General features: G+C 35.2%; 1 long non-coding RNA gene across 1 annotated transcript; it reads right to left on the bottom strand.

Annotated features, from left to right (window-relative positions):
- Positions 1–7,738: 7,738 nt before the first annotated feature.
- LOC136842096 (uncharacterized) lies at positions 7,739–9,672 on the bottom strand. Its single transcript, XR_010854169.1, has 2 exons — positions 9,528–9,672; positions 7,739–8,865 (listed from the first exon to the last, which is right to left on the bottom strand). It is a non-coding gene; the product is annotated as an uncharacterized lncRNA (long non-coding RNA).
- Positions 9,673–17,646: the final 7,974 nt, after the last annotated feature.

Below are 17,646 nucleotides of genomic sequence, written 5' to 3'. Positions count from 1 at the left end.
AAAATTGTCTGCCTTTTCGAAAGGTGCATTCCAAATAATATGCAACAAAATACTGACACAAACACAAAAGCTAGCGGAGAGAAAGCCCCGCGTGATATCTCAGTGGTGCGGACCGATGCACACTGTTTTGCGTGGTCCTAGAGCCAGTTTGAGCCTGCCAATCTGTGGTCACAATTCCCGCCCCCACCCAACTGAAATTCCCGCCTGGGGAAATTTCCCCTGTTTGAGAACCACTGGTATATATACTTGTTTGGTCTCTAGGGCATCGTGGAATGTCCCTTGTCTCTGCCGCTTAATTATAGTACCACAAAATTGTGTTGATTTACTTACCAATATGAGAAATTTTGCGTGACTAAATCAATTTTTGTCGTAATTGCTTATACACACTCTATGATGTAATTATATATATATATATATATATATATATATATATATATATATATATATATATATATATATATATATATATATAATGACTGTAACATATATATATATATATATATATATATATATATATATATATATAAATATATATATATATATATATATATATATATATATATATATATAATCAATAAACTACAAACGTCCTTTAATATCAATTCGCTCTACCTCGAAATAATATATTTTCATATATATTACCGAAGGGAATTTTTAGTTGATAATAAGTTCGTCGTCCCGTGGGCTCGAACCAGCGAAGGACAAGAACTCAGGACTACAGTGGACGCATTAACCCATCCGGCCAGCAGCCCACGGGACGACGAACTTATTATCAACTAAAAAATTCCCCTTCGGTAACATATATGAAAATATATTATTTCAAGGTAGAGCGAATTGATATGAAAGGACGTTTATAGCTTACTGATTATATATGAATCACAGTGATGTGATAAAAGTCATATATATAATATATATATATATATATATATATATATATATATATATATATATATATATATATAATATATATATATATATATATATATATATATATATATATATATATATATATATATATATATATATATATATATATATATACTATGACTTTTATCACATCACCATGATTCATATACAATCAATAAGCTACAAACGTCCTTTAATATTCAATTCGCTCTACCTCGAAATAATATATTTTATATATGTTACCGAAGGGGAATTTTTTAGTTGACGAACTTATTATCAACTAAAAATTCCTTCATATAACATATATGAAAATATATTATTTCCATGATAGAGCGAATTGATATTAAAGGACGTTTGTAGCTTACTGATCATATATATATATATATATATATATATATATATATATATATATATATATATAAATAATGTTCACAGTTACGTTTGCACATACGCAATACACATGGAAGTCTGGGGAAAAATGACAAGAAAAATGCTTAATAGCAGCCAACTAACATGTACAAGTATGAAAAACAAGAAGGCGATAGTTGAGAAAACAGACACTAACTCCAAACTTTGGTACTCACCGCTTTCAGTCCAAGCTGAGAAGCGAATGCGAACGTGACTTAAGATTAATCGCAGAAACCAATGATGGCATATAAATGATATAGGATAAAACACCGAGCGATTATGAAGGGTCGAAACCTGAGAGAAACTTGCGGTACGACCAATGTGGTAATTAGCTTCGTACTGCCTGCCCCTCATCGTCAACCAGTCTTGAAGGAAATACGAGTAACGACAGACTTTGGGTTAATCGACCATTAAACCGGTCGTGAAAAGGTTGATGACTATTTATGCCATGACAACAGAATGGAGGCAGCTCTAAAAAGAAAAATACTGGTGAACTAATCGAGTTCCTTATGCCTGCCAATAGACAAATAAACAGAAATAAATTGGACACAGAATGATATTTATTTTATATTACATAGTCCACTGGGAAGGATGCAAAACAAGGAATTATGCTCCTGTTAAGGAATTAAACATGCCTCAACTGAAAGAAGAAATGGAATGAAATGCATTAATAATATATATAAATTATACAGTTAAAAAGTTATTTCTCTTCTTCACTTACCACCTCTTTGTACTGTACTTCGAGTGTTCGAGAATGCGCACTTGTCTCATTCACAATTCTGTTGTTTGTGTGGTGATTTTTATTGACTGACGAGAGTCGAAGCTGATGGGGCTTTGAGAGTGAACCTTGCCCATTTTAGCCTAGTGATCTTAAGTGTGAACTCAGTGTTGAGATGACTGTTTGTGTAGAAGATATGAAGATGGTGCTACCTTTCAACCTTGAAGTAAGTCATGGTGTGTTCAGCGCTAGAGGGGGAGGCTGGGAGAGACAGTTGGGGTACGCCTTGCTAGTTAGAACCGGTGAGTAAGGATTTTGTTGGGATGAACTTTTATATATCATATTTATTATTTATCTTGTTTTAGGCTAGGTTAGCATGCTACCGGTATCCTATTAGGATAGGTTAGGAAAGGTAAGGTTACACTTCAACCGTGTAAATTATCTTGGTGGCACCTTTTTTCTGTATGTTTTGTGACAAACTATCTATAGACATGAACCATATATTTTTCCCACTGTACGTCTTTTGGTTTACTTATTTTAGACCATTCCTGTTAGTGCAATTCGCTCGCCTTGGTTTTCCCACACCTAAAAAATTCAGGTATCCCACTGGGGTCTCCCCAGTAATTGTTATGCTTTGTGGGAGGGGACACAAAACTGGTAGTTTGCGCCAACAATGACAATAAATACATGAAATAACAGATAAGCCGTCAGGAAAAAATATTTGATTCGTACATTCTGCAAGAAATTTAAGTACCATTATTACAGTATTTTCGTATATGACTCCATGCGCTATCGAGTAAACACGGTGGGATGACATTACAATGCAGTACACGCTTTCAGAACCACTGATCTTATGATGACAACTCCCGATGCCTGCGGTGTTTTGTTTTTGTTCTTTCGCTCTCCGAACCTGCCGAACAATAGGCATTCGTGCCTTGCAAAATCACTCCCAGCTTTGCCTCACAGCTCTTTTTTAGACTCACCTGCTCAGCGAAGGCCACCCATTTAAGGAGAATTTTTCCCGGGAGATGCGATGCACCCAGACTGCCCTTCGTGCATCCAGCTTGCTAACCTTGAGCCTTTGTAGAGGTGTTCAGTATGTGGTGGATTTTTGCTGTTCCACTATGCAATGTGATTTAAGAAAGTGACGAGGCAGGTCATTTGGTGTGTCACTCTTTCAGCGTATGTCTTTCCTTCGAGTATTAGGTTTGAATGTTGGCAAATTGCTTTGCTTTTCATTTGAAACTTGGACCTCCTTTTATTTGACAACAGGAGGTCCATGCTGATGATGTATACTTTTTCTTTGGGCTAATTTACTCATATAAATGTGTATATATATCATATATTATATATATATATATATATATATATATATATATATATATATATATTTATATACTATATGTATATATATATATATATATATATATATTTATATACTATATGTATATATATATATATACATAATATATATATATATATATATATATATATATATATATATATATATATATATATATATATATATTAATTTTCAAATATATGAGTAATATGATTATGTTATAGAAACAATAGACAATTTTTATAATAACATGGCAAAACAAATGTAATTATGTACTTTTTGCCAGAAATCATACAAAGTAATATATATATAACTATTACTTTCGATGTTTTCTGGCAAAAGGTACATAATTACACATGTTTTACCATGTTATTATAAAAGTTGTCTACTGTTTCTATATTATATTCATATCACTCATATATTTTGAAAATTTACTTGGCATTTCTTCAGACACTTGCATTAAGTAGTACCTTGAACGCGTGAGTCCTGACTATTCGCCCCCAGCCGCTTCCCCTTCCACCTCCCACCACCCACACACACACACACACACACACACACACACACACACACACACACACACACAAAGGGACTTCTTGCCTATACCCTTGAAGAAGGATCCATAAGATTCTATTTGATATAAGTGTTGTGAAAAGGAAAAAAAAGGGCTTGGAGTGTGAGATAACACCAAGGTGTGATCAAGTATTCGTGTAATACCTATGCGAAGCAAGGTCTGCTAATCAATGAAGTCCTAGTTTTGTAGCAGTTCAGCCTTTTGAATAACTAATCTCACACTTGCCAGACCATTCCAGTTTTCTGTTAAGGCTACTGTCAGGTCTTAAGCATTTCGGGGGAACTGAATAACTAATGTATGACAGAGCTGCATCGCCAGCATGGTGAATATCTTATCTTCAACTCCATCAGTCATGTCACTTTTTAAGGCTAAAAACAACGAAGGTCTCTAAACATTACCCCTGTAGAACGCCAGTGTCGTGAGTCTAAACTCGCTAGAAACGCCCTCAGTACCATCTCTGTTATCGATCATTAAGAATTAAGAACAGTAGTCGATACCCAATGTGCGAAGATTATACACAAGAGACTTTTTACGCTGGATGTGATAAGCTAGATTCAAAAGAACATTGCTAGAGAATAATTATTTTAATACAGCAACTGCTGGATGACGATTTTTTTTTTGTTAAGAGTATATTGCTTCGTATAACAATATACTGTATTAAGAGCACAATTCTTTGCAGAAATGTGAGTAAAATATCCAAAAATTAGAAGGAATCATTTCTAAATGTGAAAATTCATTTATAGAGAGGTGTCTAATGTGTTTCATCAATCATCAATAAATACTCTCCTGAATGTGTTGCTCATCTCGCTCTCTCTCTCTCTCTCTCTCTCTCTCTCTCTCTCTCTCTCTCTCTCTCTCTCTCTCTCCTGTGTTTCCGGAAACTAATTAGATTACTTGACTATGACCGCGAACCAAACTTGTTAAGACATTTTTATACTAAGGATTTTCCTCAACAGCATCCGCGACCATTGTTCTATCAATTCAATTTCAAAATAGATTTCGTTTTTTTCCAACTTTCATCACCGATCCCATAACAGTAAATACATGCTGTGGATCGACTTTCTTATCTTTCAGAAGTTAGCGTCATTCAAATACAAATGTAAACAAAATTGAGAATTTTAAATGGGTTATTCCATTCTATCACACACGTGCATCCTTACACAGAAGGAAGTACAGTTGGCTCTCATTCACGTCGTAGCTTTCCCATTAATGCTCAGGGTCAATAAACAAGGTGGATAAAGGAGCTAGACACATGATAGGAAGTCCACTCCTTCCATGATGATTAGATAATGAAAAGCTGACTTCCATTCATGAGCAGTGGGGCGAATTGTTTTTTATGGGTGGGTCACTAGGTCTGGTAGGTGCATGATTTTTACTAGCCCAGTTCCGAAGCAGAGGAAGAAAAGCGGGGAAGGAGAAAGGTAGTGGGCCAAACACCTAAATAGTCATTTGGAAAGAGGGAGAATTACAGCAGTTAAGAAAAATGGAAGAAGGTAAAGAGTTCGACTGTGCTGAATAAAAACTAAAGGGTCCCATGAGTCTTTATCGTTAGTGGATTGTATTTTGTTAAGATTCCTTAATCATAGTGATTGTCTTGTAGGGGTTGGTGCCGCCAGTGCACCTCACGAAGTGCACTGTAGGAATACTGAAGGGTGTTTGCGGCGTCCCTTTTGGGCCTTGGCTGTACCCACTTTTTAGCCTTTTAACTTACCTCAATTGCCGCTTCCTTTCTTCAGTCTTGTTGTCATTCTTTTCTACCTATTCTTAGTGAAACTTTAAAGTTTTTTCCTAGTTCCACCTTAAAATCCTTGTACTTTATCTCCTTCATTTTCTGGATATCTTATTCTAAATGTCCAGCCGCTCTAACTCCCTCTCTTCACTGTCTTAGGCACTGAATGGCATCAGGTGCCCCAGTGGCCAGTGCTTGTCTTGACAGCCTAAATTTCATAAAATCAAATAACACTGAAGAGTGGGGTTCGCAGCAAAATTAACAACAAAATTACAGCAAACAGATAACTCTTGATAAGATTCTTATAAAAACGATTTCTGTCAAATTTGGTTTCATTTGGTTTTGCGATTCTAAAGGACAATGGGTAAAAAAAAAAAGCTAATGCTCTGTGGACAGTTGACAGGAGTTTTACTGTTGACCAACGACTGAAGACGGGCGCCATCTGTTGGTAACAATTCACGCGGAATTGGGTCATTTGAACCAGCAACTATAGTCTGCCGAACACTCTAAGATCGCTAGGGTGTGGCCAACTTGAGAAAGCAACGCAGCCACATCTACCTAGCCATTTAAATCTTTCTCGTAACTTTAATACCTTGCTTATGACTTTTCCTGAGACCTGCCATTTACTGTTTCCGTGGGCTTTCCATACTGTCCTATCACCATGGCAGCTTGAATGCGGTAGTTCTTTAAGTAGATGGTTGGTTTTAGAATTAAGCTAGTAAAGTGACCACTGACCTGAATGCCCTATGCCAACCACGTGTCGCGGAAACTGAGGTTTGGCAGCCCAGGACTATAAAACTGTGACTCTGTCTTCGTTTGTTTCATGATTTAACCATTCATGATAAAGTGTGGCCTGAGAGATCACGTTTATAGACTAATATATGACGATTGTTTCTGTCAAGTTAGGATGCATTTAAGAGTGATTTTTTAAAGACCAATATGTGGAAAGCTAACGGACAAATGTCCCCTGATGGCAACAACTTACGTGCCTTTCAATGCTATATCTTAACTAACTGGTCAGTGGTTCTCAAAAAGACCAGGAAGTAAAAAGTTATATCTCACATCCTTTTTCTTAGACTTCACCAAGTGCCATATACTCAAAATCAACCAGCGATTGGATACAAGAGGAAAAATATTTGTCCGGAAACAGTGCTCTATTTAAGAATTTAAAGCAAAAACGGAGGAGGCATTTCATGGACGGCACTGAAGTGAAGATTAAGAAATTCATTGAACTCTTATTCAGAGACGTAGCTCCGTCCCATTATCATATCAGTTTCTGGCTATTACTTAATATCAGCTTCCGGTACTCATTGTCAACTTCTGTTGCTAAGCATCAACTGCCGATAAACGCCATCCTCTGATATTCACAGCAGGCTCCCGTTACTCAGGCTTTGCCACTTAGTACGATCCTTTGTTATTCAGCTTCACCCTCTGTTATTCACTATCAGATTCATTTACTTATCATCAGGTGCTCTTTTCAATATCGGCTTATGTTGATAATCGTCATCTTTTGCCCTTCTTGTTTGTTTTTGTCAGTGTCACTTGTTGTTCTCATGTGAGGAGTTTGCTATGTATTTGGGTTGGAGGACATGCAGATGCAAAAAGTATGAAGAATACATATTTTGTGCAGGTAAAGAAGAAAGCTAGGTACCTACTTCAACAAAATAAGACCAACACAGATCTATGCTAGTGCTTTCTCCATACCTTCATCCATATATTCAAGAATAGGCAATGCAGTTTTTTTATGAATGGTTCCAATATTCATTTCTCATGAATTATTTTCGTAAATTAGGAACTGCTTCACGAAATAGTTCTAAGGCATCTACAAATTAGAGCACAAAAAATTCCGAGTCAGCCTTTGTAACATTTCATAAGATTAACCTCCAGAAGCTAATTCATCAAAGGAAAAAATATTTCTTCATCATTCTTATTATCAAAAGTCTTCCATTATTTACAACTGAAAGAGTCTCCTAGTTGGAGACTCATAATAAATCGTTTGAGGTGAGGAACTGGTGAATATATTCCAAGGATTTTGTAGAGCTAAGTATTAATAAAAATCAGAGATAATGACTATAATTATCTTAATGAACTGTAACATAAGTAAAAAAAAATACACAACATAAGTAAGGAAAATACACATGAGGTTATAACAAGTGACTTATCATTAACTAGTATAAAAAAAAGCTAACAACAACTGCATATTGTACTTAAGGAATCAAGGATTACACTCTGGTGTAAAAATTATAACATTGGAGTAAAAACGATAACATTCTGCTGTAACAATGATAAACACTGGTGCAACAATGATAACACCCTGGAGTAAAAATGATAACACTCGGGTGTAACAATGATAACACTCTGAAGTAGAAATGACGACACTGGGGTAACAAACCTTTGGGAATGAAGTGGCAGCAATACCTGGAAAAGAGTCCAAAGAGACTCTTCTTCTGGTATGGCAGAATGGCGACTAGAAGTGTGGCGGCGTAGCTCAGCGAATGCAGCCGACTGTGCCTTCTTCAGAAAAAAGGCAAATTCTTAGCTAGCAATTTCAACTGAGAATCTACCAGGTCTTACCTCCATTTCTTAGTCTCGGGCGCAGGCCGTTTGTCGATGGTCAATCTTCTGCTCGGAAGCTGAAATGCATTGAACGGTTCTTTAAATTTCTTATGCCCAAAAGGGGAGACGAAACATCCAGCCAAGATCCTATCACCTGGAAGCATCGTCCACCAAAAGAACTGGAGAGCATTGCGTAGCCCCCCAAGAGACCCGAGTCAAATGCCCCCAGGAGGGTGCCACCTAACTGGGTGTGCAAGAGGCCCGGAAATATTTACAAAATGACCAAAGGACTTGGGAAGAGGATATCATCTGGGTAAGCGAAGGGATCCCCGGCGATGAAGGAGATGTCTGGACGGGACGGAAAACCTGGTAACCTTCTCCTGGCGTATCTCTTGGCGTTCTCTTCAATTCTTTGCTCGGAGAGGAACCTGTTTCTGATGCCGTTGGTGAACTCGTCGGCTTCGTCACAAGGTGGGCAGAGCAAGTGGCAGATGCGCCTGCCGTTCTTCAACTTCTGAAAGCAGCATGCAGGAAACGAAGGGCAAAGCACAACGCCCTCGCTAACTACTGCCAACGCCAGGGCAACAATCAAGAGAACAGCGAAGAAACGGAGAGATGCCATCACGCCCGATTACCTGAAATTAAAAACATGATGGGATATCGCCAAAATGCTTCTTTTCTTTATTGAGCGCGTTAAGACGGCTAAGTATTTAAACATTTAGGATAGGGTTTTGTTAGTAAGTTCTCAGTTGAAGCCATAAATACACTTGCTTTCCTCAATATGTGGGCAGAGACTGCTATACATTAAAAACACAGTTTTCGTGACAAGTTTCATTTGATGATTCTTCACGTGAGCTTGAAAAATTAGGACCCTCTCGAATTTCACCGATTTTAATTTGTTTAACAAGTTCCCGTCAAAAATAGAATAAATTCTAAACTGTTTAACATGCTAACTGCAAAATAATTATTGTATAACAAAAGTGTTTGCATAACTAATATTACAAAATATCGCGAATCTCTCTTTAACCTGAAATTAAAAAATGAAACAAAATATCTTGGATTTACAGTGTGACTGGAGATATTTTAACCTAATGAAAAACTAAGGCGAAGATATCGTAGTTAAAAACAGAAGTCGAAAAAAATATTAATCCTTGTTATTCATAACAAAGAAAAGTATAAGTTACTAAACGCATTGCCTAGATATATAAACAGAAACTTATGTCCCAGAGCATCAAAACTAAGATTTAAAAAATGTAAAACTTCCCTTTTTATAAGAACGTAAAATAAGAAAAAATACCTGCAATGGAGAAGACTGGGGACTTGTCTGTTCCCAAAGGTTTAGTTGCTGATTGCATATCCATTCACTTTTGCCTTTCCTTTTATACGCGCGACCGGGGTGTGAGTGCCAAGTGCCACTTTCCCTTTTTCTATGATCTTGCATTCTTCGTAGAAAGAATATTAGAATTATAATTTTTTAGTAAGAATATATGTATCTAAGCTTTAGTTTCATTAATAATGTTAATATTACAGGTTATTTATCTGTGATAATTAAGATCCAAAACTCAAGAAAGCATATTTGACCCCTGCAGTGACCCTTAGACTTATGTTCGTGAGGCAGAAGGCGGCGCTGAACCAAGTGTGATAAGGAAATAAATCATTGTTTGTTTAATCGCTGAAAGAAAACTAGTACGATGCATGAAAAAAAAGTTTGCCTCAGTAAAAAATGAAAGGGTTTATTTCTTTGCAACAACTTGAGTGTCCTTGGATGCAACGTACGAAAGTAAAGGGCGCCGACGAGAAAGGGCGCCTGCGTGAAAGGTGCGTCATGTGACGGACCCTTCCCGAAGTCCCTCTTGAATTCTTTATCAAGTCCTATGAATTTTGTAAGAAGAAGTAAATGCCAGTTTGGTTACTACCGTATAAAGTGCGTGGAATAGGCATTTAACGTAAAACTATAGAATTTGTTTGAGCTGTTTTGCTTTTGTATTGCATTTCATTATCGGAACGTGAGTGTTCTGACACTCTCTTGGTTTTAATATATCTTTTACTGATTTTTATAAATATATTCTTAATGTACGGATGTAGATAATAACTTGGGTATGCTCGTGATTGTAGGTATTTTTACCTACATTCAACAGAATTTGTGAGTGATTATATATATATATATATATATATATATATATATATATATATATATATATATATATATATATATATATATATACTCAAATATATATATGTATATATACATATATATATATATATATATATATATATATATATATATATGTATATATATGTTTGTGTGTGTGCGTGTGCATATGTTTGTGTATGCATGCACACACACAACTATCTGTATATGTCTGTGTTATGATGGCGATGGAACGAGCAACTCATTGTTCTGATGCAGTCGAAGCCCGCAGGCAGCGGGAAGAAAGGAAAAGGAAGGAGGTCGGGCGACAACCCCAAATAAAGCGGCGGGCCAGATGATGCCGAACCACCTTGAAAAAAAAAAAAAGCCCAAAACTGAAAGCGCTGTAACAAATTCCGATGGGAATTATAAGGTAAATCTGTCGATCAAAGTGCGGCTAGTACTTATGAATAACTAGCAACTCATTGGTAGGAAGCTAGCGTGAGAAAGCACCACGCCAAGAGGAAGAGAAGGGTACATAAAAATAGAAATTTTCCACCACTAATTTAGAAGCTGAAGGAAAAGTGGCGTTGGAGTATGATGCAAGGCGAATTCACTTTCTCTTAAACAGGTTATGTCTATCTCTCTATCTGTTTATCTATTTAACTTTCTTTCTTTCTCTCCAGCTATCTATCTCAAGGCCCTTTTTTCAAAGCAGCCTGTTGGGAGGTCATGGGTCCAACTAAAAAGGCGAAGCTTCAAGAAGAGCAAAAATTAGTAATTAACAGCCCAACTGTTTCCGAGGGTACCCGTAGCGGGGGTAGTGTCGTCAGTGCACCTCGTGCGGTGCGCTGTAGGCATTACTTAAGGTTCTTTGCAGCGTCCCTTCAGGCCCTAGCTGCAACCCCTTTTATTCCTTTTACTGTACCTCCGTTCATGTACTCTTTCTTCCATCTTACCTTCCACCTTCTCCTAACAATTGATTCAAACCTTTTCACTCTTGATTTACCTTTCAGCGCTGAATGACCCAAAGGTCCCAGCGCTTGGCCTCTGGCTTAATTTCTATATTCTATCTTCTATGTCCAAGGGTCGTAACACAGATATTTCATGTTATTTTGTTTTTCTTTATTTCATAACTAATAATTGTCACAGTGGTGAAAATTACACTGAAGTTACAAAATGTAATTACTGACATAAAAAATATTCAAGAAAAATAAATAAGTACCCAAATCTACTTGTAACTTATTAATACTTCCTTAACTTTCAGTTTATACATCTATATTTCGATTTATCTCCCTATATGCATGTTTATCAATCTATTTATCTGTCAATATTTCTATTAATTTGTCTCCAAACAGATAGATAGATAAGGGAACGTAATCTTAAAGAAAACATTGTACGTAGATATATTCTGGGCTTTCGTAAATTTCCCTGAAACACTTTAATTTTGCAATTGTAATCACGGCCAGGCAGCAAATTGAGAAGGTGATTAGAAATCATTTCTGCATCAAGAATTGTTCGTTTTCACACGAGCCTAATTCCTCCAAAGGAACAAAACAAAGGTACAAAACTCCGAAATCATTTCTGCATCAAGAATTGTTTATTTTCACACGAGCCTGATTCCTCCAAAGAAACAAAACAAAATTGTACAAAACTCCGAAATCATTTCTGCATCAAGAATTGTTTGTTTTCACACGAGCCTGATTCCTCCAAAGAAACAAAACAAAGGTACAAAACTCCAAAATCATTTCTGCATCAAGAATTGTTTGTTTTCACACGAGCCTAATTCCTCCAAAGAAACAAAACAAAGGTACAAAACTCCGAAATCATTTCTGCATCAAGAATTGTTTGTTTTCACACGAGCCTGATTCCTCCAAAGAAACAAAACAAAGGTACAAAACTCCGAAATCATTTCTGCATCAAGAATTGTTTGTTTTCACACGAGCCTGATTCCTCCAAAGAAACAAAAGAAAGGTACAAAACTCCGAAATCATTTCTGCATCAAGAATTGTTTATTTTCACACGAGTCTGATTCTCCAAAGAAACAAAACAAAGGTACAAAACTCCGAAATCATTTCTGCATCAAGAATTGTTTGTTTTCACACGAGCCTGATTCTCCAAAGAAACAAAACAAAGGTGCAAAACTCCGAAATCATTTCTGCATCAAGAATTGTTTATTTTCACACGAGCCTGATTCCTCCAAAGAAACAAAACAAAGGTACAAAACTCCGAAATCATTTCTGCATCAAGAATTGTTTGTTTTCACACGAGTCTGATTCCTCCAAAGAAACAAAACAAAGGTACAAAACTCCGAAATCATTTCTGCATCAAGAATTGTTTGTTTTCACACGAGCCTGATTCCTCCAAAGAAACAAAACAAAGGTGCAAAACTCCGAAATCATTTCTGCATCAAGAATTGTTTATTTTCACACGAGCCTGATTCCTCCAAAGAAACAAAACAAAGGTACAAAACTCCGAAATCATTTCTGCATCAAGAACTGTTTGTTTTCACACGAGTCTGATTCCTCCAAAGAAACAAAACAAAGGTACAAAACTCCGAAATCATTTCTGCATTAAGAATTGTTTATTTTCACACGAGTCTGATTCCTCCAAAGAAACAAAACAAAGGTACAAAACTCCGAAATCATTTCTGCATCAAGAATTGTTTATTTTCACACGAGTCTGATTCCTCCAAAGAAACAAAACAAAGGTACAAAACTCCGAAATCATTTCTGCATCAAGAATTGTTTATTTTCACACGAGTCTGATTCCTCCAAAGAAACAAAACAAAGGTACAAAACTCCGAAATCATTTCTGCATCAAGAATTGTTTATTTTCACATGAGTCTGATTCCTCCAAAGAAACAAAACAAAGGTACAAAACTCCGAAATCATTTCTGCATCAAGAATTGTTCGTTTTCACACGAGCCTAATTCCTCCAAAGAAACAAAACAAAGGTACAAAACTCCGAAATCATTTCTGCATCAAGAATTGTTTATTTTCACACGAGCCTAATTCCTCCAAAGAAACAAAACAAAGGTACAAAACTCCGAAATCATTTCTGCATCAAGAATTGTTTATTTTCACACGAGCCTGATTCCTCCAAAGAAACAAAAGAAAGGTACAAAACTCCGAAATCATTTCTGCATCAAGAATTGTTTATTTTCACACGAGTCTGATTCCTCCAAAGAAACAAAACAAAGGTACAAAACTCCGAAATCATTTCTGCATCAAGAATTGTTTATTTTCACACGAGCCTAATTCCTCCAAAGAAACAAAACAAAGGTACAAAACCCCGAAATCATTTCTGCATCAAGAATTGTTTGTTTTCACACGAGCCTGATTCTCCAAAGAAACAAAACAAAGGTACAAAACTCCGAAATCATTTCTGCATCAAGAATTGTTTGTTTTCACACGAGCCTGATTCCTCCAAAGAAACAAAACAAAGGTACAAAACTCCGAAATCATTTCTGCATCAAGAATTGTTTGTTTTCACACGAGCCTGATTCCTCCAAAGAAACAAAACAAAGGTACAAAACTCCGAAATCATTTCTGCATCAAGAATTGTTTATTTTCACACGAGTCTGATTCCTCCAAAGAAACAAAACAAAGGTACAAAACTCCGAAATCATTTCTGCATCAAGAATTGTTTATTTTCACACGAGCCTAATTCCTCAAAAGAAACAAAACAAAGGTACAAAACCCCGAAAACATTTCTGCATCAAGAATTGTTTATTTTCACACGAGCCTGATTCCTCCAAAGAAACAAAACAAAGGTACAAAACTCCGAAATCATTTCTGCATCAAGAATTGTTTATTTTCACACGAGTCTGATTCCTCCAAAGAAACAAAACAAAGGTACAAAACTCCGAAATCATTTCTGCATCAAGAATTGTTTATTTTCACACGAGCCTGATTCCTCCAAAGAAACAAAACAAAGGTACAAAACTCCGAAATCATTTCTGCATCAAGAATTGTTTATTTTCACACGAGTCTGATTCCTCCAAAGAAACAAAACAAAGGTACAAAACTCCAAAATCATTTCTGCATCAAGAATTGTTTATTTTCACACGAGCCTAATTCCTCCAAAGAAACAAAACAAAGGTACAAAACTCCGAAATCATTTCTGCATCAAGAATTGTTTATTTTCACACGAGCCTAATTCCTCCAAAGAAACAAAACAAAGGTACAAAACTCCGAAATCATTTCTGCATCAAGAATTGTTTATTTTCACACGAGCCTAATTCCTCCAAAGAAACAAAACAAAGGTACAAAACTCCGAAATCATTTCTGCATCAAGAATTGTTTATTTTCACACGAGTCTGATTCCTCCAAAGAAACAAAACAAAGGTACAAAACTCCGAAATCATTTCTGCATCAAGAATTGTTTATTTTCACACGAGCCTAATTCCTCCAAAGAAACAAAACAAAGGTACAAAACTCCGAAATCATTTCTGCATCAAGAATTGTTTATTTTCACACGAGCCTGATTCCTCCAAAGAAACAAAACAAAGGTACAAAACTCCAAATCATTTCTGCATCAAGAATTGTTTATTTTCACACGAGCCTGATTCCTCCAAAGAAACAAAACAAAGGTACAAAACTCCGAAATCATTTCTGCATCAAGAATTGTTTGTTTTCACACGAGCCTGATTCCTCCAAAGAAACAAAACAAAGGTACAAAACTCCGAAATCATTTCTGCATCAAGAATTGTTTATTTTCACACGAGCCTAATTCCTCCAAAGAAACAAAACAAAGGTACAAAACTCCGAAATCATTTCTGCATCAAGAATTGTTTATTTTCACACGAGTCTGATTCCTCCAAAGAAACAAAACAAAGGTACAAAACTCCGAAATCATTTCTGCATCAAGAATTGTTTGTTTTTACACGAGCCTAATTCTTCCAAAGAAACAAAACGAAGGTACAAAACTCCGACACATTCTCTTAAATCACGCCAGCTATAAACGGTAATCAGTATGCTTCTCTCATCTCCGTATAGTATTCTGATTCTTCCTTTTACGATCCTAAGGAGTGAAAGGTTACAGAGAATGAAAGTACAGGGAACTGATGTCTTTGAAAGTCGAATTCATTTGCAGTCTTCGCTTGATCGAAATAGAGGGTTTGAGGCGCCTTGGAATAATAAGAGTGATGACAATATCGGAAGTCTCTGTCATCGATCTGAATATTTCTTTATAGGATAAAGTTATTTTTTTATTTGTTGGAAAAGTTTACCTATATATATACATATATATATATATATATATATATATATATATATATATATATATATATATATATATATATATATATATATATATATATATATATATATGTATTATACAGTATAATATGTACGTACATATATATTTACTTATATTTATTTATTTTTATTTATTTATTTGTTTAAAAATATATATGGATTTTCGCTACATACGCCGTTATTTTTTTGTATATATTCACAAATATTAAGTCACATATGTTGCTTATTATCCAGTTCACTATTCCTCAGGAATAACTTACGCCCAAGGGGATTTATAATTCATAAGTGCTTCATCACCAATGGGACTCGAACTGCCTCTTGGTTAGGAAACAACGAGTTACATTGACTTTTGACCACCGATCCATTCGACATATGCCTGTCGAATTCAGTTTTGTATATATAATATATATATACTGGTATATACTGTATATGATGTATGTGTATATATATATATATATATATATATATATATATATATATATATATATATATATATATATACAGTATATATATACTTTGTATATATATATATATATATATATATATATATATATATATACATATATATATATATATATATATATACATATATATATATATATATATATATATATATATATATATATATATATATATATATCTGAATTCAACAAGCATATGTACAACAGAGTCGATATCAACTTACACCTCTTGATATATATATATATATATATATATATATATATATATATATATATATATATATATATATATATATATATATTATATATATATATATATATTTATATATATGTATATTTATATATATATATATATATATATATATATATATATATATATATATATATACATATATATATATATATATATATATATATATATATATATATATATAAAGTACTCAAACGTTTCGATTTTCTCTTCTTTCTTTTAGGAAAAGTGAGACTTTACCTAAATAATTTCAATTTCTTATCACTTGATTTGCAGAACTATTGGACATAATCGTTCCATACGTAAAGGACAGAGATGAAATATAATCCAGCGGCTCAAGTCTCATATCTCTTCACAAAGCACTTAATTTTTTAACTTTTTTTTGTATCTAGTCTCCTTACCTGGACAAGGAGACCTCTGCCTTCATCTTTTTACGTTCTGACAGTTACGAACGAAGGCAGTTTTTGTCAGCATGCCCATTAACCAACCTTCCCAGGCTCACTCTTAACCCTGCCACTCAGATGTTATCAACCCTTATGGCATGGGGAGAAAAATTCGAATGCCAGGGATTGAAGCTGATTTCCAGATACAAAGCTAACAGTCAGCGCGCTAGGGTAAAGAAGTTGGTAGGTTTCTTGAGCATGAGGGGCCGATATATAGGTGTGAAGCTGTATTTTCCCTTGGGCTAGGGTTTTCGTCTAGACAAAAGAAATCGATAAAAGATAACTAATTATTCCCATTTCATAATTAAACTTTGATAATAATAATCATAAAAATTAATACCTAATTTCTTTGCAAAATTAAAATAATTGTTATATTAGGATGTTAAAAGTAGAGAAACACTACACATTAAGGAGTCCAGCACTTCCTTTCTTGCAAACAGTTGTTGACACACACGAAACATGAAAGCTGTCAAGCTGCAGGACATCAACAGTGAAGGGATATGGCTGTGTTTGTGTACTCGGCTCGCACAGGTAGGAGTCATCGGACAAGAAGCCTTTGAAGTAAGGTCCTGAGGACAAAGCACACCATGTGAAGCAGACTTTACTAAGTGTATCAGCAAGTGAACTATGATGCTAAGATTTTCAGTGACAAGAGACACATATCTTGCGAATGCAGTGCATCACTGTTACAGATGGTTTGTTTCCAAGCTCAAGATCATTGGCTTTTAGGCAGAGACCTGAAAATTATCAAGACCCTGGATCTTGAAAAACTCATATACTGAGTTAAAAAGATTCATACCACTACGCCTTCATCATGAGATGGAAAATGCTTAATATCACCTGGAAGTGCAGAAAAATGCATTCAAGAAC

This window comes from Macrobrachium rosenbergii, chromosome 9, assembly GCF_040412425.1.
Source record: "Macrobrachium rosenbergii isolate ZJJX-2024 chromosome 9, ASM4041242v1, whole genome shotgun sequence".
In the NCBI taxonomy this organism is placed as follows: domain Eukaryota; kingdom Metazoa; phylum Arthropoda; class Malacostraca; order Decapoda; family Palaemonidae; genus Macrobrachium; species Macrobrachium rosenbergii.
This window is presented reverse-complemented; position numbering and strand designations above follow the sequence as displayed.